This window comes from Aotus nancymaae, unplaced genomic scaffold (assembly GCF_030222135.1).
Source record: "Aotus nancymaae isolate 86718 unplaced genomic scaffold, 86718_ANA_hifiasm-v0.15.2.pri h1tg000028l, whole genome shotgun sequence".
Taxonomy (NCBI): Eukaryota; Metazoa; Chordata; class Mammalia; order Primates; family Aotidae; genus Aotus; species Aotus nancymaae.
Genome location: NW_026988441.1, coordinates 16,979,560 through 17,002,231, shown reverse-complemented (window position 1 = coordinate 17,002,231; position 22,672 = coordinate 16,979,560). Strand labels below are relative to the sequence as shown.

The 22,672-nt window shown below is 50.3% G+C and overlaps 1 long non-coding RNA gene across 1 annotated transcript; it reads left to right on the top strand.

Annotated features, from left to right (window-relative positions):
• Positions 1-3,978: 3,978 nt before the first annotated feature.
• Positions 3,979-11,790, top strand: LOC135276753 (uncharacterized). Its single transcript, XR_010344289.1, has 3 exons — positions 3,979-4,313; positions 7,877-8,072; positions 9,452-11,790. It is a non-coding gene; the product is annotated as an uncharacterized LOC135276753 (long non-coding RNA).
• Positions 11,791-22,672: the final 10,882 nt, after the last annotated feature.

The following is a 22,672-nucleotide window of genomic DNA, read 5'->3' as shown; positions in this document are numbered from 1 at the left end:
TACTTGGGTGGCTGAGGCAGGAGAATGGCTTGAACCCAGGAGGCAGAGGTTGCAGTGAGCTGGGATCACACCATTGTACTCCAGCCTGGGGACAGAGTGAGACTCCGTCTCAAAAAAAAAAGAAAACAACCTCCCAGAACTTCCAGTGCACTAGATGTCAACACCTGCCAGTCAGTCTTAACCTGCAGGCTCTGTCACTCCTCCCACTGCTGTTACAGAGAGAGAATGGCATGGGTGTGAGAAAAATGGCTCAGACCCTAGGCAGTTCTATTTTGTAAACCAGCCCTTCCTGAAGATTTTTTTAATCCTTCATCACAGTATAATACAAAGAGTGTTATTAAAGGTTTTCTTGAATAATGATGAATGCCAACAATATACAGCATTTGAGTTTGATGTAAATGAATTCTTCCTATTTATGAAGTACCCCATTGTTTTCTCTGCTTTCTCCCTTTTTGCACATGTATTTCAAGTTTTAAGGTATTCTCTTTATGATACAGTTGGTCCTCTGTATCCATGGGTTCTGCATCCATTAATCAACAAACCTGGATGGAAAGTATTTAAAATATACAGTAATTACCTGGGTGTGGTGGCTCATGTCTGTAATCCCAACACTTGGGGAGGCCTAGACAGGTGGATCACCTGAGGTCAGGAGTTCAAGACCAGCCTGGCCAACATGGCGAAATCCTGTTTCTACAAAAAATACAAAAATTAGCCGGGCATGGTGGCACATGCCTGTAATCCCAGCTATTCCAGAGGCTGAGGCAGGAAAATCGTTTGAACCTGGGAGGCAGAGGTTTCAGTGAGTCAGGATCGTGCCACTGCACTCCAGCCTGGGCAACAAGAGAGAAACTGTCTCAAAAAAAAAAAAAAAGTATGTATACACACACACAATGTATATATATATATATAGTGTGTATATATATACACACAACAATTTTTGAAATATAAATATATAAGTATTTGGATAGCATTTACAGTGTATTAGGTATTATGAGTGATGTAGAGATGACTCAAATTATATAAGAGGATGTGTGTAGGCTGTATGTCAATGCTGTGCCATTTTATGTGAGGATCTGGAGCATCTGTCATTTTAGGTGTCTGGGAGGCTGTCTTGGAACCACTTCCTCTTGGATACCAGAAGGATGACAGTACTATGGGAAAACAAGCTGTTTTATGAAAAATTTGGAATTGGAATTTTGCCTATTTACCGCTGGTCAATAGCAAGGTTAAACATGATTGTGTCATACAAGGCAGTGATAATTTGGCATTTATTTAGCTCTGGTGCCCTCCCCAACATCCCCCTGCAGAATGTTTTTATCTAAATTAGTTTTCTTCAGTGTACGTTAGAATCACCTAGATGATTTGTTGCTGGGCCCTTTTCCAGGGTTTCTGATTCAGTAAATCAGGTGGGGGCTAGAATTTGCATTTCTGAGAAGTTCCCAGAGCATGCTGATGCTGCTGTACCAGGGACCACCACAGTTTGGAAACCCCTGTTATAACCATTTTATCTTCAGGAAAGTTCTGTTGGATAGTAGTATTCATCCAACTATTTGCCCATTTTATATGTAGGAAAAGAAGGCCAGGTGCAGTGGCTCACACCTGTAATTCCAGCACTGTGGGAGGCTGAGGTGGGCAGATTACTTGAGCCCAGGAGTTGGAGACAGGCCTGGCCAACACAGTGAAACACAGTCTCTACAAAAACATACAAAAATTAGCCAGATGTGGTGGCACACACCTATAGTCCCAGCTACTTGGACGGATGAGGCGGGGAGGATCGCTTGAGCCCAGGAGGTCAAGGCTGCAGTGAGCTGCGATTGTGCCACTGCTCCAGGCTGGGTGACAGAGTGTGAGACCCAGTCTCAAAAACAAACAAAACAATACTTTCACATCTACTTAGTGAGGGAACCAAGACTAAAGCAAGTTATGACTTCTATTTCAGTGCAATAGATAGGAGAGAAAGCTCTTGTAAACTTTTTGAGAAGTATTTCCCTACTACTTACATGCCAGTTGTGTTCATCTGTGTGTGTTTTTTTAATTCCTATAAAGGAATACCTGAGACTGAGTAATTTATAAACAAAAGAATTTTATTTTGGCTTACGGTCCTGCAGGCTGTACAGGAAGCATTGTGCTGGCATTTGTTTCTAGTGAGGCCTCAGGGAGCTTATAATCATAGTGGAAGGAGAAGGGGATGTCGCAAGTTACATGGCAAGAGAGGGAGCAAGACAGGGTAGGTCCCACACTCTTAACCAGATCTCTCCTGAACGACTAGAGTGAGAATTCACTCATCACCAAGGAAATAGCACTAAGTCATTTATGAGGGATCCACCTCCATAATCCAAACACCTCCCACCAGGTCCCACCTCTGGGGGTGACTGAGACCCCATCTCAAAACAACCAACAACCAGAGTGAACATGAAGATAGGTAGGGGTGATAGCGTGTAGATGACTCTTCTTGAATAGTTTTGCTGGAAGACCAGAGATGTGAGACAGTAGCTTGAGGCAGACGCAAGATTTAGGAAGGAGTTTTGGTTCTTTGTTACTAATTAAAGCTGGAAGACATAGAGGATGCTTGTAAAATGGTAGTGACCCAGTAAGAAAACAGAACAAGGCCAGGCGTGGTGGCTCACGCCTGTAATCCCAGCACTTTGGGAGGCCAAAGCGGGCAGATCACTTGAGCTCAGGAGTTTGAGACCAACCTGGCCAACATGGTGAAACCCATATCTACCAAAAAATACAAAAATTAGCCAGGCATGGTGGCAGGCGCCTGTAATCTCAGCTACTCGGGAGGCTGAGGCACAAGAATCGCTTGAACCTGGGAGGTGGAGGTTTCAGTGAGGCAAGATTGTGCCACTGCACTCCAGCCTGGGCTACAGAGCGAGACTCAGTCTGAAAAAGAAAGAAAAAAGGAGAGAGGAAGGAAAAGAAAAGGGAAAGGAAGGAAGGAAGGAAGAAAGAACTGCTGGAGAAAAGTGTTTGAGAGGCTGAGAGAAGAGGAGGCTGTTGGCCCATCTGGTGTTTAATAGGAAATGGGATACTTCCGATTTGGAGGGGAAGGAAGAGATAATGTAGATGGCAATTCACGCAAATCTGAGAATCTGATAGTGGAGAAACTAAACTAGTTCCTATCTGGTTGTATTTTCGCAACAAAAGATCAGCTAGAGTCATTTGCTTAGAATGAAAGGGGAGGTGAGGATGTGGAAGATTTGTGATAAAAGAAAGTATGTTATTTATTTATTTTTGAGACGGAGTCTTGCTCTGTCTCCCAGGCTGGAGTGCAATGGCGGGCTCTCCGCTCACTGCAACCTCCACCTCCCCGGTTCAAGCAATTCTCTGCCTCAGTCTCCCCAGTAGCTGGGATTACAGGTGTGCGCCACTACTCCCGACTAATTTTTTTTATAGAAAGTAACTTTTTTTTCTGATCAGACAGCCTTTATTTCAGACATCCCTCTGATGTGTCTAACAACACATTTGGAGTTTTTATGAAACTGACTTAAAACGTTCAACCTCCGCCTCCCGGGTTCAAACGATTCTCTTGCCTCAACCTCTCAAGTAGCTGGGACCACAGGCGCACGCCACCATGCCCAGCTAATTTTTGTATTTTTAGTAGAAACAGGGTTTCACCATGTTAGCCAGGATGGTCTTGATCTCTTGAACTCGTGATTCGCCCGCCTCAGCCTCCCAAAGTGCTGGGATTACAGGCGCGACACTGAGCCCGTGCCCGGCCTGAAAGAGGCTCAGTTCTAAGCCGAAGGGCTGCGGCCGGGGATTCTACCATCCCGTCTGGCGGGCTCGAAGCCAGGACAGTCATTGCGACCCGGAAAGCTCCGCGCCTGTGACGCTCGCCGACTCGGGACCACATTTCTCAAGGTTTACGGAGCATCTAGGCGGTGACTTGCGCAGGACTACATTTCCCAGGGTTGGCTTGCGCTGGACTACCTTTCCCAGGGTCCGCCGCGCATGTAGGTGGAGGCTTGCGAAGCATCCTCCCTGCCTCCAGGCTACCACCTGCCAGAATTCGTGCTTTGGGAGAGTCCCTGGTGCCTGGGTGAATGGGGTCAGGGTCTCCTAAGGACCCTCCGTTGACGATGCCTCCAGCTGCCTAGTCTGCTGGGTCTATGACTCACCCTGGCTCCGTCTACGTTTGTCGGGGCCCCAGGCTGCCTTTCTTGGAGGGCTCGGTCCCGGAGGCTACTCTGAGTCCCGGTTCCTTCGCCAGGCTGCGGGCCTCCGGGTAATGGATCCGCTGTCGCGGTTTGGGTGTGGGACCTCGGCTCAGACGGAACCCGACCGGGATCGCCCCCGAGATGCAGTCGGTGAGGGAGCCAGGAACCCGTGGCCGGGCGGGAACCCCAAGGCTGCGGGAGCCGGAGGGGGCGCCGGGGAGACGTGTTTGTTCGCGTGCGTGTGTGTCTTTGTGCGCGCGTCTCTGTGTGAACTCGTGTGTGTGTTTGCATCTGTGTGCCCACGTGTCTTTGTGTGTGCATCTCTTGTGTGCACGTGTCTGTTTGCCTGTGTGCACGCGTGTCTGCGTGCACGTGTCTGTGTGTGCGTCTCTGCGCATTTGTGTTTGGGTGCGCGGGTCTCTGTCCACACGTTGGTGTGCGCCCGCGTCTCCGTGTGTGCATGTGTGTGTGATGCCAGCCGGTCGTGTGACGTTGTGCATGATTGTGACAGCAGCATTAAGTGTGGCCATTTGGGACCACGTGAACGGTTTTTCTTGACTGTGTGACTCTTGCTTATGTTGTTGACTGTGTGTCAGTACGTACGGCGGAAGTGTGTATTGCGCAGGTTGTGACAGTATGATGGTGTGTCATGAGCGGTTTTAAAGATAGGAAACAACCAGTGTTTTTCTTTCTACATTTACACATACCACTCACTAATCTGTAGGTTTTTTTCTCTCACACTAAGCAGTTCTTCAGCGGACACCAACTGGGTGTCCTACAATTCATTGCCATTCTGACTCTGCCTGGAGATAGCAGCAGAACCCATCAGTTAAGGGCTTAGTCCCACAATACTGCCGCCTGTTTCAGATGCCAGTTGCAGGTCCCAGGATGTGACCTGTGCTTCTGACATACTGGCTATAAATTGGGGTTCCCAGGACCCCTCAAGTCTGAGCATTTTGCTAGAGTGGTTTACAGAACTCAGAGAAACACTTTACTTATATTTACCCATTTATTATAAAAAATATTGCAAAGGATAGAGATTAACAGCCAGATGGAAGAGATGCATAGGGCAAGGTATGGGGGAGGGGTACAGAGCTTCCATGCCCTCTCTGGGGGCACCACCCTCCAGGACCCTTTACATGTTCAGTAATCCAGAAGCCTTCCAAACCTGTTAGTTTAGTTTAATTCCAGCTACTTGGGAGGCTGAGGCAGGAGAATCACCTGAACCTCGGAGGCGGAGATTGCAGTGAGCAGAGATCATACCACTGCACTTCAGCTTGGGTGACAGAGGGAGACTGGAAAAAAAAAAAACCACACAGAAAAAAGAAATACACAGTTAACGAGGAAAAACAGAACATGGTCATAAGTAATTTCTGCAATGTAGACATTTCCAGGGTGTAATAAGATGGTTGGTTGCAAGCTGGGGCTGATATAGGAGAAGATGTTTTGTGTCTACCTTGAGGAGGAAGAGGTGGGACAGGAATGATTAGGGATAAAGGAGGGAACAGTAGAGGGCAGGGTCTTAAGAGACAACACCTGTGTGTCCAGGCAAGTGTGGTGTGGGTGACGTAAACAACTTTCATGGGATGGACAGATGCCAAATTAAAGCAGGATGTGCTGAAGGGTTTTTTCTTCATTTGAATAATGAGGGTAAAGAGTGACATTTTGCAAAGATAAAGAAAATTCTCTCTCTTCCTAGACAAGGTCTCTTCTACTCTCACACCACTGAACACTCAATAAAGAACATTTCTGACACCAGATGTGGGTTTTTTCTCCATACACCAAGCAGTTCCCCAGCAGACACCAACTGGGGGTCCTACAGTTCAGTTCAGTCCTGACACCACCTACCTGGAGATAGCATCAGATCCCACCGACTAAGGGATCAGTCCCGCAAGATCCTTCCACTTCAGATGTCCATCTCAAGAGCCAGGTGATGACCTGTACTTCTGACTAGCTATAAATTTGGGGTTTCCACATCCTCTCCTCAGGTCTGATTAATTTTCTAGGATGGCTCACAGATCTCAGGGAAACCTTAGTACATTAGTTCGTATAGCATAAAGGATATTACAGCCGGGTGTGGTAGTGCCCATCTGTAATCCCAGCGTTTTTGGAGGCTGAGGTAGGCGGATCGCTTGAGCCTAGGAGTTGGACACCAGCCTTGGCAACATAGAAAAATCTTGTCTTTACTAAAATACAAAACTTAGCTGGGTGTGGTGGTGCACACCTGTAGTCCTAGTACTTGGGGAGGCTAAGGTGGGAGGGTTGTTTGAGCCCAGGAGGTCAAGGCTGTGGTGAGCCCAGATCTTCCCAATGCACTCCAGCCTGGGCAACAGTACCAGAACCTGTCTCAAAAAAAAATTTTTTTTTTTTTTTTTTAAAGACGGGGTTTCACCATGTTGGTCAGGCGGGTCTTGAACTCCTGACCTCAGGTGATCCACCTGCCTCGGCCTCCCAGAGTGCTGGGATTACAGGTGTGAGCCACTGTGCCCGGCCTAAAAAAAATTTTTTTTTAAATAAGGACCAGGCGCAGTGGCTCACACCTATAATCCCAGAATTTTGGGAGGCCGAGGCGGGTGGATCGCCTGAGGTCAGGAGTTCAAGAGCAGTCTGGCCAACATGGTGAAACCCTACCTCTACTGAAAATACAAAAGTTAGCCGGGCTTGGTAGTAGGTGCCTATAATCCCAGGTACTCAGGAGGCTGAGGCTGAAAAATCACTTGAACCTGGGAGGCGGAGGTTGCAGTGAGCCCAGATCGTGCTACTGAACTCCAGCCTGGACAATAGAGAGAGACTGCATGTCAAAAAATAAAATAATAAAAAGGATATTACATAAAGAAATAAAATAAAATAAAATAAAAATAAGGATATTACAAAGGTTATGGATGAAAAGGTACCTAGGGCAACGTATGTGGGAAGTCGCACTGGACTTCAGTGCTCTCTCCCCAGCACATCATCCTCTGGTAAGCTCCACGTGTTCAGCAATCTGGAAGCTCTCTGAACGCAGTCCTTTTGGGTTTTCATGGAGGCTTCACTTCATAGGCATTACTGATTACATCATTGGCCATTGGCAGTCAACTCAGGCTTCACCTTCCATCCCCTGCCCGGAGGTGAAGGGGTGGAGCTGAAGGTTCCAACCCTCATATCACATCCTAAGGCCATCCACAAGCCTACCAAGTCACCTCATTAGAACATAAGATGCTGCTATCAGCCAGGAAATCCCAAGGGATTTGAGAGCTCTGTGTCAGGGACTAGGGCAAAGACCAGATATTAGAACAAATGATCCTCCTACTCCCCAACGGTTTTAAGGAGCTCTAAACCAGGAGCTGGGGCAGAGACCAATATATGTATATTTCTTGTTATTTTATATTCCCCAACTCCCCATGTTTATCCATTTTAAAAGTCTGGTAAGTTTTCTTTACCGCTCTCCTTGCTCAAAGATGCACACACATATGTATTGAGTCACTTCTGTTCCCTTTTGGCTGTACTAGAATTATATGTTATTTGTTATTTATTAATTTTTTTTTGGTGAGACAGTGTCTTGCTCTGTTGCCCAGGTTGGAGTGCAGTGGGGCAATCTCAGCTCACTGCAACCTCCGCCTCCCAGGTTCAAGTGATTCTTCTGCCTTGGTCTCCCAAGTAGCTGGGATTACAGGTGCCTGCCATTATGCCCAGCTTATTTATTTATTTATTTATTTATTTATTTTTATTTTTAGTAGAGATGGCGTTTCACTGTGTTGACCAGACTGGTTTCCAACTCCTGACCTTGTGATCTGCCCGCCTCGGCCTCCCAAAGTGCTGCGATTACAAGAATGAGCCACCGCGCCCGGCCTTAGCTTGTCTTTCTAAGGAAGACCTTACAGACGTCCTTCCGAATTAGTGCTTACTGATTTGAGTGGTACTTGGAAGGAGGTAATTTTTTTTTTAATTCAAGCTCTTTAATATGGACACTTTCAACATTATATATGTAGAAAAGCTAGTACAGTGAACCAAGCTTTAACAATTAACACATAGCCAGTTTTGCTTCATCTTTATTTCCATTTGATTATTTTAAAGAAAATTCCAGACATTTCATTTATAAATATTTCAGTATGAAATATAAGTTCTTTTAAGACCTTTTCTTAAAAGACAGTTTTCATATCGTCACTTTAAGATTAAAATGAGCAATTCCTGGCCAGGTGCCGTGGCTCATGCCTGTATCCCAGCACTTCAGTGGGGCAAAGCAGGAGGATCACTTGAGTCCAAGAGTTTGAGACCAGCCTAGGTAACATGGCAAAACCCCGTCTCTACAAAAAAAATACAAAAATTTAGCCGGGCATGGTGGTGCACACCTGTAGTCCCAGCTACCTGGGAGGTGAGAGGATTACCTGAGCCTGCGAATTTGAGTCTACAGTGAGCCAAGATTGCCCGACTGCACTCCAGCCTGGGTGACAGAGCAAGATCCTGTCTTAAAAAAAAAGAGAGAGAGAAAGAAAAAGAACAATTTCTTAAAAATCGCATAATCAGTTACAGTTGATTTGTTCATTTCAGAGTTTAAATAAGATCTACATGTCGAGGTTAGAGCATAAAGCTCTTATATTTCTCTCTCTCTCTTTTTTTTTTTGAGACAGAGTCTTGTTCTGTCGCCCAGCTTAGAGTACAATGGAATAATTTTGGCTCACTGCAACCTCCATCTCCCGGGTTCAAGTGATTATTTTGCCTCAGCCTCCAAAGCAGCTGGGATTATAGGCACACGCTACCACTAATTTTTTTTTGTTTTTTGTTTTTGTTTTGTTTTGAGACAGAGTCTTGCTCTGTCGCCCAGGCTGGAGTGCAGTGGCTCGATCTTGCTTCACTGCAGCCTCTGCCTTCCGGGTTAGAGCAAGTCTCTTGCCTCAGACTCCCATGTAGCTGGGACTACAGGTGTGTGCCACCACGCCTGGCTATTTTTTGTATTCTTAGTAGAGACAGCATTTCACCTTGTTAGCCAGGCTGGTCTCCAACTCCTGACCTCAGTGATCTGCCTGCCTCGGCCTCGCAAAGTGCTGGAATTACAGGGGTGAGCCACTGCTCCTGGCTCACTCTTATATATCTTTTAATCTATTGACTTTTCTTTTTTCTTGATATTTATTTTTTGGAGAAATCAAACACTGGATCATCTAGAGTTTCCACATACTGTGTTTGAGTACACTGCTATGGTACTGATTGACGTATTAGATTCTCTATATTTTCTCTAAAATATCTGGTCATTAACTAGAGTGGTGATTGTTAACAAGTTGTGTTTTTTGTTTTTGTTTTTGTTTTTCCTCTAGAAGACATTTGGCAATGTTTGGAGAGCTTTTTGGTCTTCACAACTGGAAGGAAGGATGCTATTTCTGACACCTATTGGCTAGAGGCCAGGGTGCTGCTAAACATCCTATGTACAGGACAGCTTCCTTCCACCTCAAACAAAGAATTATCTGGTCCAAAGTGTAAATAGTGTCAGAGTTGAGAAACTCAGCTCTAGAGGCTTGATCAAAATCAAGGTCAATTATTTTGGCAAGGTCTGCTTGTCACTGTTTTTGTGATCCGATTTGATAGTGGGCTGAAGTGTAATCCATGTGATTTACCCATTGTATAGTTGCTGCCTTTTGCATAATGTCATGCATTCATTGATGATCATGATGTTGTTAGGAGCTGCAAAATGATTGCCTTCTTATTTTGTCTCTCTTTCGGCCATTATGACTGGAATCCTTTTATAAAAATGAACTCCCCCCACATCAGTGATCTGATTACTTGGAGGGATAATATGTGTAGGAAAGGGAAGATAAATGATTGATTCTCTTCATTCATATTCAGTAGTTTTCAGAATGATTAGTTTCAGAATCATAAATTGGTTTCCTAGTTTCCAAAGGTGATTGTAGCAGATTGTATTTTTCAAAGATGGTTGCAACAAAAGGCTTGTCTCAAATGTTCTTCTATAATCTTGCCATTCCCACTTTTAGAGGTGAAGTCTAACTCCTCTGCCCTTGAATCTGGATTGGTTTATTGTTTGTAACCAATGCTGTGTGACTCCCAAGGCTCAGTCAGCACTGTGACCTTCACCTCATTAGCTGAAACTCCAGTGTTTGAAGTCTTGAGCCATCATGTAAGAAGCTCCACGTGCCCTGAGCCACCATGCTATGAGGAAGCCAAGTCACATGGAGAGGCTACTAGTCCGAGTCTCTGAGTCCTCCCACCCCAGGTGCCAGACATGTGTGCAAAGCAGACTTCATAGGATTGCAGCCCTCAGGCATCAGGTCACTCCCAGCCTTTGAATCCTCCCGGGTAAGGCCACAGACATCTGGAGTAGAGGCAAACTATCTCTTCTGTGAGCTGTCTGAATTCCTGGCCCACAGAATCGGTGAGCATAGTAAAATGGTTGCCTTATACTACTAAGTTTGGAATGGTGTGTTATATGGCATCAGTAACTGGTGAATGACTAATACACCCACATTTGTTCATGTCATATTACACACACACACACACACACACACACACTTTTTTTTTCTTTAGGGGTGGGGTCTTACTTTGTTGTCCAGGCTGGTCTTGAGTGATCCTCCTATCTCAGCCTCTCAAAGTGCTGGGACTACAGATGTGAGCCACTGCACCTGGCCTATACCCACATATTTTATTTTATTAAAAAAATTTTTTTTTGAGTCACAATCTTGCTTTGTTACCCAGGATGAAATGCAGAGGCATGATGTTGGCTCATTGCAACCTCTGTCCCCCCGGGGTTCAAGTGATTCACCATGCCCAGCTAATGTTTTTGTATATTTTGTATAGACAGGGTTTCATCATGAGATTGGGAATTTGAGACTAGCCTGGCCAACATGGTGAAACCTTGTTTCTACCACAAATACAAAAATTAGTCTGGTGTGGTGACTAATATTACATGCCTATAATCCCAGCTACCTGGGAGGCTGAGGCAGGAGAATTGCTTGAACCCTGGAGGTGGAGGTTGCAGTGAGCTGATGTCGTGGCATTGCACTCCAGCCTGGGCAACAGAGTGAGACTCTGTCTCGAAATAATAATAATAATGGTGGGCAAGAACAACAGCATCTAACAAAAACTGATGGTAATACATAAGGTTACACAAATATTCAAAGACAAATCATAATCTGGAAACCACATATCTGTTCTTTTGGCTATCCCATATGAAATGGAGCCAAAGGCTCTGCATAGGTTTCCAAACACGAATCATAGCTATGAGAAAAACTGTGGTCCTCGCCCTCCTGGTAAGAGCCTGCCTGGCTTCCTAGGGAGGCACTTCTGAGGCAGGAGAATAGAAAATTAGCATAACCAGGGGTTAAAGTGGAAGGAAAAGAACAGCAGGTGCAGCAAGTTGTAGGCCAGGTTAAGCAGCACACAGGCCACATCCTCACTCCTGTGATAACAAGACAGAAGTCTCCAGCCTCCGCGTGGCCACAGGCCAATCCTTCATAGGGTGTAACCAGTTAGAGGCCTCTAACGGGCACTTTTACCCTTTACCCTTTACCTGTTACCAAATTCTTTTAGCTTAATAAAAACCCTAAAGAACACTAATCTGGGCTCTTTAGCTGCTTGCCCTAGCCCACTCCCGCTCTGTAAAGTGGACTTTGGCTTCAATAAATCTGCACTTTCGTTGCTTCTTTCTTCCATGGTTTCGTTCTTTTGTTGTTTTGTGTGCTTCGTTCACTTCTTTCTTCAACGAGCCCGAAGCCCGGAGAACTTGCAGTCAAGATCTTCCACCCAGTAACACTTCTACACTCTAGAAGTATCAGTATCACTAAGAGATGTCAAGACATCAAAGGGTCAAGTGTGGTATAAGGCCTAAAATTAAAGCTCAATATTATATGTGCCCTGACACTGGGCAAAAACAAGGAGGGCTAAATGGATTTACTGCAAATTTCCTGCCCCATTGTACTCCTTTGAATAAGGTGCCCTAGCCGAACCACTCCCCTCAAGGCCAGGCACAGTACCTGCTTACTGTGTAGTAGCAGGAGTCAGGTTCCTGCCAGCCTGCAGAATTATTCAAACAAGCCAGTCACACCATCCCTCAAGAACCAGGGGTTACCTCCCATATTCTTGCTACTACAAAACATCCTGGAAAAACCTGCACCTGATTACTCCTGAGTTCAACACACTGTACCCTGCATGGTGTGCTGGGCTCTCCTTCCCTGGGCTGTAAGTATGGGTAATTAACAAACCGATGCTAATCTCATCTATCCAGTGTTAGCTATCATGTGCTTTGCAATAATCTGCACTTCCTTTGTAATTCTTGAGAGACATCCGGATCCTGTGCTCCTGGGTGGAGGATTTTAGAAACAAGGTCACTCAGAACGGGTAGGTGATTTGAACGCCTGCGGATCGACACAGCGCCAAACCTCACTAAGGCGTTCACAAACCGAAAGTGGAACCGCCAGGAAAATGATTGCCCGTTCCAGTCACAGGACCGGCCCCACGACCTGGGCAGAGACTGAGAAAGGGGATCACCAGAAACAGGCAGACATGCATGAAACCGCCCTCCAGCGAACGAAACACATCCGTCGGAAGACACGCACGAGCAGTCGCACTGGAACACACAGCCCCGGCAATTTTTTTCAGGGGCTGCACCTGAACGAGAGCAGAACACGGTCAGCCTAGACAATGCGCATGCGCGAAGCGGAGCACCTGCAGCCTTGACAATGCGCATGCGTGAATCGCGAGCGGGTGCTCACGTCGCAGAGACCGCTACCGCTTTCTGGAGATGAGTCCTTGACGCTTCAAGAAGCAGGAGCTTTCTGTGGCAGCACGCTGGACTCGGGGCTAAGGCCAGTCCTCGCCAGAACGTCGACAGGATGGTCTCAGGAGGCCAGGATTCGCGGAGGGTCGACCAGGGGCAGAAACTTCAAGTGGAGGGCGGGAAAGCAGCGCAGGGTCCCAGCCTCAGGCCAGCGAAAACGGTGTGCAGGTGAGTCACCTAAAAAGTCGGGCCCTGTGATTTCGAAGACAGGTCTGCCTGTGTGCCCATGTGCTCTCTCTCACACGAGGATCCTTGTCGCAGAGAGCAGAACCGGCAGCTTCAGGGGCTGCCTGGGGATAGGTGTTACTGTGTCACTGCTGTCTCTCTCTCTTTCTCTCTCTCTCTCTCTCTGTGTGTGTGTGTGTATGTATGTCCTTCTTTCTCTTATTCCTCTCTCCGTTTTCTCTCCTCTCTCTCTCTCTCTCTCTCTCTCTGTCTCTGGAGTCCCTGGGCTTTAGAGACCCGGGCATGCCACTGCTTCGCCCATGGAGGAGGGAGGCAGTGGGCTTATGGGTCAGTGAATTTTCAGCCGATACCACCCCTTGAGGCCCATGGGATCTTTCTGTGCCCCAGCAAGGCCCTTCCCGTCCCTCTACTTTTCTTTCTTTCTTTCTTTCTTTTTTTAAAGGCAGTTTCACTCTTGTAGCCCAGGCTGGAGTGTAATGGCGCGATCAGCTAACTGCAACCTCCGCCTCCCAGGTTCAAGTAATTCTCCTGCCTCAGCCTCCCGAATAGTTGGGATTACAGGCATGCGCCACCATGCCCTGCTAATTTTGTATTTTTAGTAGAGATGGAGTTTCTCCATGTTGGTCAGGCTGGTCTTGAACTCCCGACCTCAGGTGATCCGCCCTCCTCAGCCTCCCAAAGTGCTGGGATTACAGGTGTGAGCCACCACGCAAGGCGCCTCCCTACATTGTAATCCCATTTTTGCTTACTCGCTGGAATCCAGTGCCCTGAAGCTCCTCCTCCACCGGGAGCCGAAGAAGAACGCTTAAGGAGGTCCTGAGGACAGGAGTCCTCTGGGTCCGACCCTGGGTCTCAGGCATGCCCCTTTCCCAGGCCTCCCCAAACCCGGGGCTTGCACTGCCACCGTTGCGGCGTTTTTTGTTTTTTTTTTTTTTTTTGTTTGTTTGTTTGTTTTGTTGTTTTTTTGAGACGGAGCCTTGCTCCATCGTTCAGGCTGTAGTGCAGTGGCGCGATCTCGGCTCACAGCAATCTCTGCGTCCTGGGTTCAAGCAATTCTCCCGCCTCAGCCTCCCGAGTAGGTGGGACTACAGGCCTGGGCCACCAAGCCCAGCTAATTTTTTGTATATTTAATAGAGACGGGGTTTCACCATGTTGGACAGGATGGTCTCGATTTCCTGACTTCGTGATCCGCCTCCCTTGGCCTCCCAAAGTGCTGGGATTACAGGCGTGAGCCACCGCGCGCAGCCTGACGCCGTTTTTAAAAATGGTCTTAGCCTGACGTCCCAGAGCGAGGTGCGAGCCGGCCTCGCTAGTGCGCATGCGCGAGGCGCGAGCCCTGCTCGCGTAACAGTGAAGGCTGCCGTTGCTCCGGGATGGATTCCTGAGACTTGGCAAAGGAAGAACCCTCTGTGGCAATGCGGCCCGGGGCTCAGGCCACTCCTCGACAGGAGATGCACAGGATAGTTTCTAGAGGCCAGAATTCGCAGAGGGTGGACCAGGAGGAAGAAATCTCAGGCGGAGCACCAGGGAAGCAGCGTGGAATCCCAACCTCAGGCCTGAGCTAACTGGGTACGGGTGAGTCTCCCCAAATGTCGTGCCCTTGTCATCTCCAGTACACGTCTGCCTGTGTGCCCATGGGCTGTTCTCTCATCTGAGGCTCGTAGTCGTGGAGAGCAGAACCCCGTAGCTTTAGGGTCTGCCTGGGGGTAGGTGTTACTGTGCCGCTGCTGTCTGTTTTTTGTGTGTGTGGGTGTGTGTGGGTGCGCATGTATGTCTCTCTTTCTCTTATTTCTGTTTTCTTTCCCTCTCTGCGTCTCTCTGTGTGTCTGCGCGTTTGTGTATTAAGACCCATGTGCCCTGTGCGCTGGATGGCGGTTTCTTGCACCTCGGCCTTTCTTTTGCTGAGCCTCCGCTGGTATCTCTAACTGGGTCGTGTGGCCGCTTGTCAGTGTTTTTACTGACCGTTCCAGTTCAGGTTTCTCAAGTCCTGGGTAGGGTAGTTGTGATGGACCCGCAGGGGTTTCAGTGACCTCCCCATCCTGAGCGGCCTCTTTGTTAGTACCAAGATGATCACACGCCAGCCAAGGACACAGCTCATTGTCCAGTTGGAGGAGGGTTGCCCCCCGACCTCCGAGAAGATGGTTCTAACCTCTTTCCTTTGCCCTCCTTGAGAAATGTAGCCACAGCTCGACACAGGGACAGACAAGGATGCCGGGAACGGGATGTGGCAAGCATCTCTGTCACTCCAATGCTGGCCTTTCTGGCCAAGTCGATCATTTGGCACTCCTCCCCGGATGCCCGTGGCACCTGGACTCTGGCCTATTCTCTTTCTTTTTCTCTGCCCTGTTTCTGAGATGCTTAGAGGCTTCTTGGTCTAGCTCAATGTCTTCAACAAAGAACACATCCCATTCCAGCAGGGAGAAACTTCGTGGGGATCCGTTTCTGCTGGGACAAGTCCTAATGTGTGTGATAGATTATATTGATTTCTGAAAATGACTGCAAGGAAAATTGAGCCAGCTCCCAAGTGAAAAACTGCTTGGGCTATTCTAAACTAGTAAGTGGCATATGTATATCACACACCGGTTAAACTAGTTTTTTCAGCACGGGATGTGTGATGCTGCCCCCGGTGCTGCCTCGTGGAGAACACGTTCTAGTTTGTCTTTGATCAGTGGTAGGCAGCAGCTGCCTGCCTAGTTTATCTTGGGTCTCTGAGGAAACACAGCTGTTGATTATTATCAACAGCTGCTTGTTGTAATAATCACCTGTTCAAAGAGAATTAATACAGGCTGTCAGCTTGGAAGGCTGTTCTATCCTTGTGTTTGTTTAATTCCTTCAGTGCCGCCTGGGTCGGGGTCTCCATGACAGAGGTGCTCTCGGCAGTTTCATGTCTGATTCCCCTTCCAAACCTATTTCTGGATGATTGGGCAAGTGTGGTGATCGTGGAGCTCTGGGCTTCCATACATATTTGAAACAGGGAAGTTTTTTTGGTCTCTGTGTCCCAATGGATGGCTGTGTGGTTGGTATAGGGAGAGCAGGAGGTGACCGTGGCTGGCATTTGTCATCTCAAAAAGGCGGTATTGCATCCCAACTGCACATCCTCTCTCATTCTTGAGGGTTATTCGGTTCCTCTACTCCTGGAAAAGTGCCCCCAAGCACTGAATCTTTTGGTTGTCATGGATGCCAGTGAGAGAGCCAAAGAAACCAGGTTTTGCTGAGGTGCAGGGAAGGTTGAGTCAGGAGTACCTGCCGGATGTTTGCGGGGGTTGGTGGGCTGTACTTTGGAGAAAGCTCTCGGCTCTTCTGGCAGGCATCCCTGAATGTGGCTTGGACTCTGGCACAGGCCCTTTCATGTAGGTTTTCAGGTGTGTTTTGCTTTTCCTTGGCATTGTGGGAAAGGTCTGCAGTGACCTCCCGGGCGCCTGCCTGGACCTCACTGTTAGTCTCGGCATGGCCTATACGGCCTCGGAGGCACACAACTCAACTCAGTTTGCTCTTGGGGGATGCCAGTGCCATGTGTGATTACGTTGCCTCCACCTCGGACATGCCTCCATCTGTCTTTGCCCATGCCTTGGACCGCAGTGTCAGAATGCAGGAGTCCCTGGGCTTTGGAGACCCAGGCAGGCCACTGCTTTGCCCAGGAAGGAGGGAGGCAGTGGGCTCGGGTCAGTGAATTTTTAGCTGACACAACAACTTGAGGCTCCTGGGATCTTTCTGTGCTCCAGCGAGGCCCTTCCAACATCTCTACATTCCATTTCTGCTTACTCAGTGAGAACCAAAATGGAATCCAAAGAGGAGTCTGGAGAGCCTATCGGTTGCCCTGAAGCTCCTCCTCCACCGAGATCTGGAGCAGAAGACCGCTCAAGAAGGTCCTGAGGCCAGGAGTCCTGTGGGTCCGACCGTAGGCCTCTCTCACACCACTTTCCCAGGACTATCCAAACCTGCCGTTTTAGCGGCCACCACCGCAGCCATCATAGCCACTGCTGCCATTTTTTTTTTTTTTGAGATGGAGTTTTGCTCTTGTTACCCAGGCTGGAGTGCAATGGCGCGATCTCGGCTCACCACAACCTCCGCCTCCTGGGTTCAGGCAATTCTCCTGCCTCAGCCTCCTGAGTAGCTGGGATTATAGGCACGCGCCACCATGCCCAGCTAATTTTTTGTATTTTTAGTAGAGACGGGGTTTCACCATGTTGACGAGGATGGTCTCGATCTCTTGACCTCGTGATCCACCTGCCTCGGCCTCCCAAAGTGCTGGGATTACAGGCGTGAGCCACCGCGCCCGGCCACTGCTGCCATTTTGTAAAAAGATCGCAGCCTGAATTCCCGGAGGGAGGCGCAGGTCAGCCTTGCTAGTGAGTGTGTGCGAGGCACCAGCTGCTTTTTGGGTCATAGTGATGGCCATCATTGCCCAGAGATGGTACCTGAGACTTGGCAAAGGAGGAGGCCTCTGTGGCAGTCCGTCAGGGTTGGGCTCAAGCCACTCCTCCCCAGGACGTCAACAGTATAGTTTCCGGAAGCCAGGATTTATGGAGGATCCACCAGGAGGGAGAAACCACAGGTGGAACACGTAAGAAGCAGTGCAGATTCCCAGCTTCAGACCTCTGCCGACGGGATACAGGTGTATCTCCCCAAATGTCATGCCCTTGTTACCTTGAGAACACATTTGCCTCTGTGCCTGTGGGCTGCTCTCTAACTCAAGGATGGTAATCGTGGAGAGCAGAACCCAGCAGCTTCAGAACCAGCCTGGGGATGGGTGTTACTGTGCCAGGGCTCTGTGTGTGTGTGTGTGTGTGTCTGTCTTCCTCTTATTTCGCTCTCTTGCTCTGTCTGTCTATATCTAAAATCCCTGGTCTTTTAAGATACCGAAGGCCACTGCTTCACCCAGGGAGGAGGGAGGCAGTGGGTTTAAGGGTCAGTGAATTTTTAGGCCACACCACACCTTGAGGCCGATGGGATCTTTATATTCCCCATCGAGGCCCTTCCTGCCTCTCTCCATTGTAATCCCATACTAGCTAACCCCATGGGATCCAAAATCCAATCGCCAAAGAGGAGTCTGAAGAGCCCATCGGGCACCCTGAAGCTCTTCCTCCAGGAGCTGAAGCAGAAGACCCCTGAAGGAGGTCCTGAGGACAAAAGGCCTATGGGTTGGACCCTGGCTTTGTCTCCCACACACCCCTTTCCCACGCCTCTCCAAACCCACTGCTTGGCACTTGCCTCACCACCACCGCAACCACTGCCACCATTTCTTAAAGGGGTCGCAGCCTGACTTCCGAGAGCCAGGTGCAAGTTAGCCTTCGCAGTGCCCATGCATGAGGCAGCAGTGGCTCCTTGGGACCTGGTGACCTTTCACTGTTGCCCAGTGATGGGTTTCTGAGACTTGGAAAAGGAGGAGACCCGTGTGGCAGTGCGTCTCGGACGGGGCTCAGGCCACTTCTCACCAGGATGTCCACAGCATAGTCTACAGAGGCCAGGGTACGCGGAGGCTCGACCAGGAGGACGAAGCCTCAAGCGCAGACAGCACTGGGGAGGCAGCGTGGAAACCAAGCCTCAGGCCTGCGTCGATGGGGTACAAGTCAGTCTCCCCAAATGTTGTCCCCTTGTCATCTCGAGGACACATCTGCCTCTGTGCCCGTGGACTGTTCTCGCACGCAAGGGTCCTCGTCGAGCAGACCAGAACCCTGTTGCAGCTTCAGGGGCTGCCTGGGGTGGGTGATACTGTGGGTGTGTGTCTGCCTATGTGTGTGTCTCGCTTTGTCTGATTTCTCTCACTTTCCTTTCCCTCTCTCTCTATCTCTATGCGTCTGTGCAGGCGTCTGTGTCTTGGGACACATGTGCGCGGTGTGCCTGAGGGTGGTTTCTAACACGTCGACGTTTCTTTTGGTGAGATTCTCTCCATGTTTCTTCCTCAGCCTGGGTCCTGTGGCCACTTAACAGTCACTTTCTCGCCAGTTCCACTTGGGGTTGGTGGATGCCTGAGCAACGTGGGGAGGGAGGTGCGTCGAATCCACAGGGGTTTCAATTACCTCCCCATCCTGAGCGGCCTCTGTTTCAGGACCAAGGCGATCACACCACATTCAAGGTCAAAAGCCTCACCAGACCTCGTCGACTACCTGCAGGAGGGGTGTCCATCGACCAGAGAGGGATGGTTCTCACTTGACTCTGACCCTGGCCCTCAGGGAGAAATCTAGCGACAGCTCGACACAGGGATGGACAAGGACGCCGGGAACAAGATGTGGCAAGCATCTCTGTGACTCCAACACTGGCCTTTCTGGCCAAGTGAAGCATTTGGCACTCCTTCCGGGATGCCCGTGGCAGTGGCATGCTGCTGTATTTGGCCTGGACTCTGGCCTGTGCTCTGTCCTCTCTGTTTGTCTGTCCTGTTTCTGAGAAGTCTAGAGGCTTCCTGGTCTGGCTGAGTGTCTTCCACAAAGAACACTTGCCCATCCAGCAGGGAGAAACTTTGTGAGGATCCGTTTCCTGTCTGTTTCCCCCTCCAAAGCTGTTTCCGAATGATTGGGCGGGTGCCATGATCGTGGAGCTCTGGGCTTCCACACCTGTCTGGGACAGGGCAGCTTTCTTGGTCTCCGTGTTCCTGTGGATGGCTGCGTGGCTGGTCTTGGCCCTGTCAAAAAGGCGGTGTTGCATCCCAGCTGCACTTCCTCTCTCATTCTTGAGGGCCATCCGGTTCCTCTGCTCCTAGGGAATGTGCCTTCAAGCACTGAATCTTCTGGCTGCCACAGATTCCGGGAGCCAGCCAAAGGGACTGGGTTTCGCAGGGTGCAGGGGAGTGTGCGTCAGGGGTACCTGCCGGGTGGCGGGGTGGGGGACACCACGCCTTGAGGCCCATGGGATGTTTGTGTGCCCCAGGGAGGCCGTTCCCGCCTCTCTCCATTGTAATCCCATTCCTGCTTACCCGGTGGGATCCCAAACCGGATCCCCGAAGAGGACTCCGAAGAGCCCGTCAGGCACCTTGAAGCTCCTCCTCTACCTGGAGCTGAAGCAGAAGACCCCTGGAGGAGGTCCTGTGGACAAAAGTCCCTTGGGTTGGACCCTAGCTTCATCTCTCACACACCCCTTTCCCACGCCGCTCCAAACCTGGCACTTGCCACTTTCCTGGCCGCCGCCGCTATTTCTTCAAGGGGTCGCAGCCTGACTTCCTGCAGCCAGGTGCGGTCCCCCTTCCCAGTGCACCTGCCCGAAGCACCAGTGCCACCTCGGCTTCCAGTGACCTTCCACCGTTGCCCGGCGATAGGTCCCTGAGACTTGGCAAAGGAGGAGCCCCCTGTGGGCGGTGGGTCACCGACGGGGCTCAGGCCACACCTCGCCAGGACGTCCACAGCATCGTCTGCGGAGGCCAGGATTTACGGAGGCTCGACCAGGAGGAAGAAACCTCAGGCACAGAAAGCACCGGGGAGGCATCGAGGAATCCCAGCCTCAGGCCGGCATCGACGGGCTACATACAGGTCATTGTCCCCAGATGTCGTCCCCTTGTCATCTCCAGGACACATCTGCCTGTGTGCTCGTGGGCTGCTCTCTCACCTGAAGGTTGTTGTGGAGGAGAGCAGAACCCTGTTGCAGCTTTGGGGGCTGCCAGAAGTGGGTGTTGCTGTGTGTGTGTGTCTTTGTGTGTTTGTGTGTCCGTGTGTCTGTCTGTCTCTCCCTTTCTCTGATTTCTCTCTCCTTTCCTGCGGGCTCGCTCTCCGTCTCTGTCGTCTCTATGCATCTTTGTCGGTGGGTGCATGTTGGGACGCACGTGCCCCATGTGCCGGAGGGCGGTTTCTGGCACGTCGGCCTTTCTTCTGGTGAGACTCTCTCCATGTTTCTGCCTGAGCCTGGGTCCTGTGGCCACTTGTTAGGCTTGTCAGTCTTTTTCTCGCCAGTTCGAGTTGGGGTTGGTGGAGGCCTGGGCAACGTGGGGAGGGAGCGCCGTCCCACCCGCAGGGGTTTCAGTCACCTCCCCATCCTGAGCGGCCTCTGTTTCAGGACCAAGGCGATCACACCCCAGTCAAGGACAAAAGCCTCACCACAGCTCATCGACCACCTGCAGGAGCGGTGCCCATCGACCTCACAGGGATGGTTCTCACTTCTCTGGCCTTGGCCCTCAGGGAGAAATCTAGCCACAGCTCGACACAGGGATGGACAAGGACGCCGGGAACGAGATGTGGCAAGCATCTCTGTGACTCCAACGCTGGCCTTTCTGTGCAAGTGAAGCGTCTGGCACTCCTCCCGGGATGCCCGTGGCAGTGGCATGCTGCTGTATTTGGCCCGGACTCTGGCCTGTGCTCTGTCCTCTCTGTTTGTCTGTCCTGTTTCTGAGAAGTCTAGAGGCTTCCTGGTCTGGTTCAGTGTCTTCCACAAAGAACACTTGCCCATCCAGCAGGGAGAAACTTTGTGAGGATCCGTTTCCTGTCTGTTTCCCCCTCCAAAGCTGTTTCTGGACGACTGGGCGGGTGCCATGATCGTGGAGCTCTGGGCTTCCACACCTGTCTGGGACAGGGCAGCCTTCTTGGTCTTCGTGTTTCTCCGGAGGGCTGTGTGGCTGGCCGTGGCCCTGTCAAAAGGCGGTGTTGCATCCCACGTGCGCTTTCTCTCTCATTCTTGAGGGCCATCCGGTTCCTCTGCTCCTAGGGAAAGTGCCTTCAAGCACTGAATCTTCTGGCTGTCAGAGACGCCGAGCAGCCAGCCGAAGAGACTGGGTTTTGCTGGGTGCAGGGGAGGTTGCGTCGGGGGTACCTGCCGGGTGGCGGGGTGGGGTACACCACGCCTTGAGGCCCATGGGATCTTTGTGTGCCCCAGGGAGGCCGTTCCCGCCTCTCCCCATTGTAATCCCAATCCTGCTTTCCTTGTGGGGATGCCACAGCGGATCCCCGAAGAGGACTCCGAAGAGCCCATCGGGTGCCCTGAAGCTCCTCCTTTGCCTGGAGCTGAAGCAGAAGACCTCTAGGGGAGGTCCTGAGGACAAAAGGCCTATGGGTTGGACCCTGGCTTCGTCTCTCACACACGCTTTCCCACGCCTCTCCAAACCCTGCGTATACCGCTTTCCTGGCTGTCGCTGCCGTTTCTTTAATGGGGGCAGCCTGACTTCCCAGAGCCAGGCGCGGGTCGTCCTTTCCAGTGCTCATGCTAGAGGCGGCTCCTCGGGTCCCAGTGACCTTTCACTGTTGCCTGGCGACGGGTTCCTGAGACTTGGCAAAGGAGGAGTCCCCTGTGGCAGTCGGTCACCGACAGGGCTCAGGCCACTCCTCGACAGGATGTCCACGGCATGGTCTGCGGAGTCCAGGATTCGCCGAGGAGGCTCGACCGGGAGGAAGAAAGCTTAGGCGCAGAAAGCACCGGGGAGGCAGCATGGAATCCCAGCCTCAGGCCTGCGTCGACAGGGTACAGGTCAGTCTCGCTAAATGTCTTGCCCTTGTCATGTCCCTCCGGGACACATCTGCCTGTGTGCCCACGGGCTGCTATCTCACCCGAGGGTTTTCGTCGAGGAGAGCCGAACCTCCTGCAGCTTCAGGGGCTGCCTGGGGGGTGGGTGGGTTTGATAGAGAGTGTGTGTGTGAGTGTGTGTGTGTGT